Here is an 8,210-nt window from a genome sequence, read left to right on the forward strand (position 1 = left end):
CTTTCATGAAAATATGAATGAAAATAATATCTTGGCTGTGATAACAAATGTTAAGGTTGGCATGGCATTTGCTTGGCATTTTAGCACACTGTACCTGTATCTTGTGGGATAGGTGCAGGAGCATTGTTACTGCAGCAGGATGGGTACTGGTAATGGAAACTATTAAATAAAAATGGTGTTATATTTATTAATCAACTTAACTTAAAGGAATTTGTTTTTTAGGAGAAGTAATGAGAATCCACTATGACAGATTCAGTGCATTTGGAAAGTATTCAGACCACTTGACTTTTTCCATATTTTGTTACGTTACAGTTTTATTATAACATTTATAAAATAGTATTTTTGTCCTCATCAATCTAAACACAATACCCTATAATGACAAAGCAAAAACAGGTTTGTAGACATTTTTTCAAATTTATAAAAAAAAAAAAAATGAAAATATTACATTCAGTAAGTATTCAGACCCTTTACTCATTACTTTGTTGAAGCACCTTTGGCAGCGATTATACCCTAAAGTCTTCTTGGGTATGACACTACAAGCTTGGCACACCTGTATTTGGAGAGTTTCTCCTATTCTTCTCTGCAGATCCTCTCAAGCTCTGTCAGGTTGGATTTGGAGCCTGGCAGCACAGCTATTTTCAAGACTCTCCAGAGATGTTCGATCGGGTTCAAGTCCGGGTTCTGGCTGGGCCACTCAAGGACACCTGAGCTCCTGAGCAGTCTGGAGCGGATTTTCATCAAGGATCTCTCTGTACTTTGCTCCGTTCATCTTTCCCTCGATCCTGACCGAGGCAGTAGTGTAATGATCGCTCAAGGGAGATCTTGCTCTTGGCATCTCCCTTGGGGTTCCTTTAAGGGAGGGTTTCCCAAACCTCTTCTCAGGCCCCTGCAGACGTTTCACAATTTTATTTTAACCCTTAACTGGCCCACATGGTTCAATTAGTTAGCTAATCATCAAGCCTTTGACTAATTAAATCAAGTGTGGCAGTTTAGCGTTAGAACAAAAATGTGAAAAATCTGGGGGAGCCGGTGGAGAGGGTTGGGAAACCCTGTTTTAGGGTTAGATGCCCCAGGGTAAAGTTCTGTTAAGGGCGATACGCACCCCCGCCATTAGCTGCAATATGGTCACCTGTTCCGGTAAGATCAATGTCCTCCGCTGTGATGTTTGATGACAATAATATACAATTAACATGAGGCAGCCAGGACTGGCATATGCTATCTATATAGAGAAAATGGTTACACTTTTTGTTTGCGTAAACAAATACACAAACTAAATAGGTAAATAACACTTACTGTGTCTTGAGGCCTTCTTAGACCTTTTTTTTGTCCAAAGCTGTGTTCGAATACTCATACTAACCTCACTAACCGTAGGGTAATAAAAGTGTGGAAAAGTGTGTGTGTATGTGAAAACAAGTAAAAATGTAACAAAAAGTTTTGCTGTGTGCCTTCACTGTCTTCCTCTTCCCTGGGCCTGCTGTTTCAACATAGTCAGGTTCTTGGTGCTGTCTCCCTGCCTGTATCCTGCTTTTGTCGCACTCTTTACCATTTGTAATGTGTGAAACTACATAATGTCTTGTGGGAACCTGCATAATGTTATTACAATACGTTATTTCGATACATTGTAAAAAATAAAATAAAATACAAATCTGAAGATTCCCACTCTCTATCCCAGCAAGGTGCAAGTTGGGGGAGGGACACAACAAATAAATAGCTTTGCATGTTTGGCTCCTTACCACAATCAATCAGTTTGGCAAAAATAATCTCTGCTCAGAGGGCAATAAAATCATTTTTTTCAGAGAGAGAAGCTAGTGTGGAAGGAGCATCTTCCACTTTGGAAGATTAAGAATATTCCCGAATATGAGGATCGTGTCTCTGTCAATTCGGATTCTGACAGTGAGTCGGAAGAAGAGGGTGAGATTGACCCTAGTCCATCCCCAGCATCAGCAGCCTGGAGGAGGAGCAATATGGATGTCAAAAAGTTGTGAAATTGAATGGTCTTATTGCCCAAGGAATGAGCCACCTCGCATTGCTGCCAATGTGATGAGAATGCAACCTGGGCTGACGCAGATGGCTGTTACTCATGTGCAGGACATCAAATGTTCTTTTGAACTGTTCATCCCAGAAACCATTGAGAAAATCATTCTGGACTGCACTAATTGGAGGGAAGGCATGTTTTTGGAGAGAGATGGAACGAGATGGACCAAACACATTTACATGCATACTTTGGGGTTCTTATCCTTGCTGGTATTTTCAGATCCAATGGGGAATCCACAGAATCCTTTTGGGATGCAGAAACTGGCAGAGAACTTTTACATGCAAAAATGTCTCTGGAAAACTTCATCATTTTTTCAAGGATTATCCGCTTCGATAACCGAGTCACCAGACCAGCTCGGCAGCAGAGAGACAAGCTAGCAGCAATCAGGCCAGTGTGGGACAAGTGGATGGACCGCCTTCCCGTTTTACAACCCTGGGCCCAACGTTACTGTTGATTAGCAGCTTATGCCATTTAGGGGCCACTGCCACTTCAGGCAGTACATATCGTCTAAACCTGCAAATTATGGAATCAAGATCGGGGCTGCCTGTGATGCTGCTTCGTCATATACGTGAAACTTGCAGGTGTATACAAGGAAGCCAGATGGAGGAGCCCCTGAGAAGAACCAATGGATGCGGGTTGTCCTGGATGTGACATAGGGACTCCGTGGCCACATCACATGCAATAACTTTTTTACTTCTCACAAGCTGGGGCAGGAGCTAGCTGATGACGGTAGGAACAGAACGAAAAAACAACCCAGAGCTCCCAACTCAGCTGTTGAATACACGGAACAGGCCTATCAATTCCTCTGAGTTTGTGTTCACAGCCGACACGTCCCTAGTATCCTACGTGACAAAGAAAGGCAAAAATGTGGGACTCATGAGTACGCATAGGAATGGGAGATTCTGTGGCCAGCAACATAAAAAAAAACTGAAATCATAATGGATTACAATGCCACAAAAGGAGGGGTGGACAATTTAGAGGGTTGGACAATAGTATGGTTATAGTTACATTCACCAAAATATGAAGTATACAAGCAGAGGACACCATTTCCGTGCTTTTAGGGCCCATAATACAATTCTTCAGAAAACGGGCGTGGCTTCACGTTTTCAGATTTGAAGAAAATGGCGGAAAATATGCCAAATGTTTAAAAAAATTTGAGCAATGTAATAAAGTAATGACTTTTCAAATAAGTTACCTAACAAGTAATGTTGGCTGACAATTTGTTAGCTACACTATCCTTACGAACCGCATAGCATTACAGCAGAATGCACCGGTATGTTAGCTAGCTACAGTGTCTTGCAAAAGTATTTCTCCCTTGGAATTTTTCCTATTTTGTTGTCTTACAAACTAGAATTAAAATAGATTTTGGAGTTTGTGTCATTTGATTTACACAACATGCCTACCACTTTGAAGATGCTAAATATTTTTTTATTGTGAAACAAACAAGAAATAAGACAAAAAAACAGAAAACTTGAGCGTGCATACAGTAACTATTCACCCCCCAAGTCAATACTTTGTAGAGCCACCTTTTGCAGCAATTATAGCTGCAAGTCTCTTGGGATATGTCTCTATGAGCTTGGCACATCTAGCCACTGGGATTTCTGCCCATTCTTCAAGGCAAAACGCTCAACATCAGTTGAATATGGCCAGTGTCAGTAAACATTGTCAAAAAAGCATGATTAAATTGTTGCCAGCAGCACAATTACAGTCACCAACGCTCAGGATAACATGAAAACAGCCTAACCATCTCTGCTAGGGAATAGCTAGCAAGTTAGCCAGTTAGCTTGTGTGCTTGTCGGCTCAACCCTACTCCTCACCCAGAGCGTCCAGTGTGCGCTCTGAACACTTCGAGAGGGAAACACTCTCAATTTACAATGCCCAGAGTGCACTCTGGCACTCCAGATTGAATTTAATAACACACCCGGGCTGCATTTCAAACACTTAACAGACACACCCTCTCCACTCAGCCCTCAAATTAAGTGCCCGGAAATTCGTCACTAGTTCGTCCCTCGATGATTGTGTTTTCAGCCACCAATAGCTTAAGGGTGTTTTATATGCATTACAGTCAATTATGATTACATGTCTACTTATATTAACTATATAATTATTAATTAATATACGCCTATTGTATGATAGCTAGCAAATGAATTTGCTAACTAACGTTAGCCTGCCTAGCTACTTCTGAAGAAGGAAAGAAAATATTTCTACAATTTCCAAAAGCTAACCAAACAAAAACATCATTACTTTTATGAGACGTGTTTGTGCATTAGTAGCACAATTTCTGACTTATTTACATTCTCCATATTGACGTTGAGGTTAAGTTTTTGCAGACTTTTCTTAGCGGATGTACAATCGTCGCAAATTTAATTATAGGGAGTTTCAATCCCCGAAGTGAACATAAATGTACACACGCAAACTCCATTAAAAAGGAGGGCTGAGGGGCTTGGGTTGCAAACTTCCCTTGCTTGGCTAATCATTTGGACCGACGACAAATATGGCTTCGGGGATTCCCCCAGGGCATAAGGCGAGGGTAAGTGGACGAAGGTGTGTATTTTATGAGTCTGAAACGCAGCCCTAAGTCGTAAAATGTCTAACTATTAATTTGTTATGCTAACAAGCTAGCAAGAGGTTGCATAGCAACAGCATCAACTTCCCGTAGACAGGCCAAGCGTTAGTACGCTCAACTGAAAGGATACCATTCATTTACAGTAAATGAACTAGTATATAGTATATATTCATTCAAGTATGTAGTATGTTAGTATGGGTATTCGAACACAGCTCAGGTCTTTGGTGAATTATGTTGCCTCTGCTGTCCATCTCTATCCATTGGACAGGGAAAAGTCTAGTGGCAGGAGCAGGTACCTGTCGCTTTGCAGCTCACTACTTCTGATCTTACAGTATTTATTAAAATCAAACATAGAATGGGATTCTCTCTGTGATTAAAATTACAACACAACAACATTGTGGTATGTACCCACAATTCAACTGCCCTAAATATATACTGGGGAAATGGGAAGAAATATCACTTACAGCTAGCTACATGTTGAAATTATAATGCTGTGCGATAATGAGCTTCTCAAAGCGCCTCCTCAAATGCCACCCAAAGAGCATCACGCTCTTTGCTTAAGCTCATTTCTCTATTTGGTAGAACATAAAAATTATTGTATGTTAACGTAGAAAAACAAGTACCAAAATGTGATCATATACTATGAGACACAATCAAATACTTTGCATATTCACACATGACAAAAGTAAATTGGTATACATTGTGGATGGTTGATTTTAATTATTGTGGGAATTGCTGTCACGCTCTGACCTTAGATATCTCTGTTTTCTTTATATTTTGGTTAGGTCAGGGTGTGACGAGGTTGGGTATGCTAGTTTTTTAATGTCTAGGGTTTTAGTACTTGAATAAAAGTAAAGATACCTTAATAGAAAATATCTCAAATAAAAGTGAAAGTCTCCCAGTAAAATATTACTTGAGTAAAGTCAAAGTATTTGATTTTAAATATACTTAAGTATCAAAAGTGCATGTCATTTCTAAAATATACTAAGTATCAAAAGTAAAAGTATAAATCATTTCATTATCCTTATATTAGGCAAACCAGATGTTGTTTTTTTTACGGAGTCAGGGGAACACTCCAACACTCAGACATAATTGATAAATTAAACTTTTGTGTTTAGTGAGTCCCACAGATCAGAGGCAGTAGGGATGACCAGGGATGTTCTCTTGATAAGTGAGTGAATTGGATAATTTTCCAGTCCTGTTAAGTATTCAAAATATAATGAGTACTTTTGGGTGTCAGTGATTTTCTTCAGGAATGTAAAAATGTAAAAGTAAAAGTTGTCAAAAATATAAATAGTAATGTACAGATACCATCCAAAAATACTTGAGTAGTACTTTAACGTATTTTTACTTAAGTACTTTATACCACTTTGATACCATATTGTGCAAAATCAAAAGGCAAAGCCTCTACAGTTGGCTAACACTCAAAGGTTTTTTGCTATTTATCTGCTGAAATTCATTAACATCTCACGTCCAAACATTTCTGGTGTTATTATTTATGAACTAGATTTGTATATTCACATTTGCACAATTGGTATACAGACAACAAAATGACAACAGTTTACAGTTTAAAATGTGCAGACACCAGTGTTATCATATTTCTATGGGACACATACAGGCCTTACATAAACTAGCCACGCCATCAAAGATCAAATTGAAAGGCAAAATTGTTGATTATATGCAGGGCAATTGTTCATTTGAAATTGGATGCGATATTCAGTACAACCACAGCAAGCGGGTAGGGTAAACACACGCGAGGGAGGTTCAGAACGTAGGAAGGAGAGAAGCTGATTGGTGCAGAAGATGGCGGATGGGGACAATGGGAGTGAGCGCGGTGGTGGCGGGTTTCAGCACTACTAGCGGGATCAGGAGACCCAAGAGCTATCCTCGAAGCGGCTGGACATCCAGAACAAATTATTCTACCTGGATGTAAAGCAGAATGCGAAGGGCAGGTTCATCAAAATCGCCGAGGGGGCCTCGAAAAGTCGACCGACCCTTTCCATGTCAGTCGCCGCGGAGTTCCGTGACTACCTGGGGGATTTCATAGATCATTACACCCAACTTGGGCCTAGAAGCCCCGAGCAATTCGCTCAGTCATCCGGCGGTGGATGACAGTGAGCCTTTAAGAGTCCGTTCCTGGTTCGAGAGAACAGAAAATACTACCCCGATCTGAAAGAGAACCAAAGGGGGAGGGGGGGTTCTCCGGATCAGGCAGACCATCAACCGAGGACCCGGGTTCAGAGTAGGAGGTGGCAGAGTCCCCGGTGGCATGAAATACAGACGAACCATCACCCTCCCGGCAAGGGTTAATAGACTTCCGTGACGCGCTTGCCAAGCATATAGACAATGACGAGGAACTCGCCTATGGTGAAGGAGCAGGGGACTACAGCGAGCTTCCGGAGGGCACCTCTATCATGGTGGACTCCAAGCGGTTCTTCTTCGACGTGGGATTCAACAAACACTGAGTTTTTTGGAGGGTGATCGAAGTCAAACCCAGCAGTAGAAACTCTATCACTATCCCGTTCAAAGCGTGGGGCAAGTTTGGAGGAGCGTTCTCCCGTTATGTCAAAGAGATTAAAGACATACAGCAGAGACAGAGGGATAAAATGTTTGAAAAGAGACCAGGAGGAGCAGGAGAAAAGTCAGAGGTAGACCATGCAGATGACGATTGATTGATCAAGCCGGCTGTGCGGTGAAGCTGTTAACGTGAAGCAAAGCTTGGATAGAAGAACTACTACTTTGTGCATGACGAATTTAACTTAAATGATAAAAAACATGAAGTAAAGTATATTTAACTGAGAAATGCTGTCTATATTAAGAGAGATTATCAATATTTGTGTTGTAAAATGTTTAGATCCATGGGTTTGTGCTAGCTAAATGAGTAAAGACTACAGCTCATATAACGTTAGCTCTTAGTCTTGACTATGATATTTCCAATTGATAAAATGAATAAAAATTGTCCATGTAATAACTCCACTCATGTAGCCCAGCAAATCCAGTCTCACAATGTTTCACAACATGACATTTGCCTACTGGTCTCATTACCAAGTAGAATATCTATTTTTAACACTGAAGAACACACTTAGTTCATGTCTATGTGCTATAATAGATAAGAAAGTGAGAAAATATGGTGTGTTGCACAGCAAAGAGATGTGAAGCTCATTTCCCAATACATTGCTGTGTGTTCTGTGGCTCTTATTGTTGTATAAATACCCACTGTATTGTTTTGGAAGAATCTGAATCAGTGTCTCAACACCAGCCTGGGACACAGAATTGGGCAGACAGAATAGTGAGCAAAACAGCATGGTTTTAGACCGGTTTGTGCTGTCAGTGTCTTGCCAACTCCTCGGTCCAGGCTAAGCAAAACAACTACTCAGACCTGGTTCAGTGACATGTACAGTTGAAGTCGGAAGTTTACATATACCTTAGCCAAATACATTTAAACTCAGTTTTTCACAATTCCTGACATTTAATCCTAGTAAGAATTCCCTGTCCATAGGTCAGTTAGGATCACCACTTTATTTTAAGAATGTGAAATGTCAGAAAAATTGTTGAGAGAATTATTTATTTCAGCTTTTATATCTTTCATCACATTCCCAGTGGGTCAGA

The 8,210-nt window shown here is 40.5% G+C and overlaps 1 pseudogene; it reads left to right on the forward strand.

Annotated features, from left to right (window-relative positions):
• Positions 1 to 6,377: 6,377 nt before the first annotated feature.
• Positions 6,378 to 7,571, forward strand: LOC139412104 (transcriptional regulator protein Pur-beta-like; annotated as a pseudogene).
• The last annotated feature ends 639 nt before the right edge of the window (positions 7,572 to 8,210 follow it).

Source organism: Oncorhynchus clarkii, chromosome 6, assembly GCF_045791955.1.
Source record: "Oncorhynchus clarkii lewisi isolate Uvic-CL-2024 chromosome 6, UVic_Ocla_1.0, whole genome shotgun sequence".
Taxonomy (NCBI): domain Eukaryota; kingdom Metazoa; phylum Chordata; class Actinopteri; order Salmoniformes; family Salmonidae; genus Oncorhynchus; species Oncorhynchus clarkii.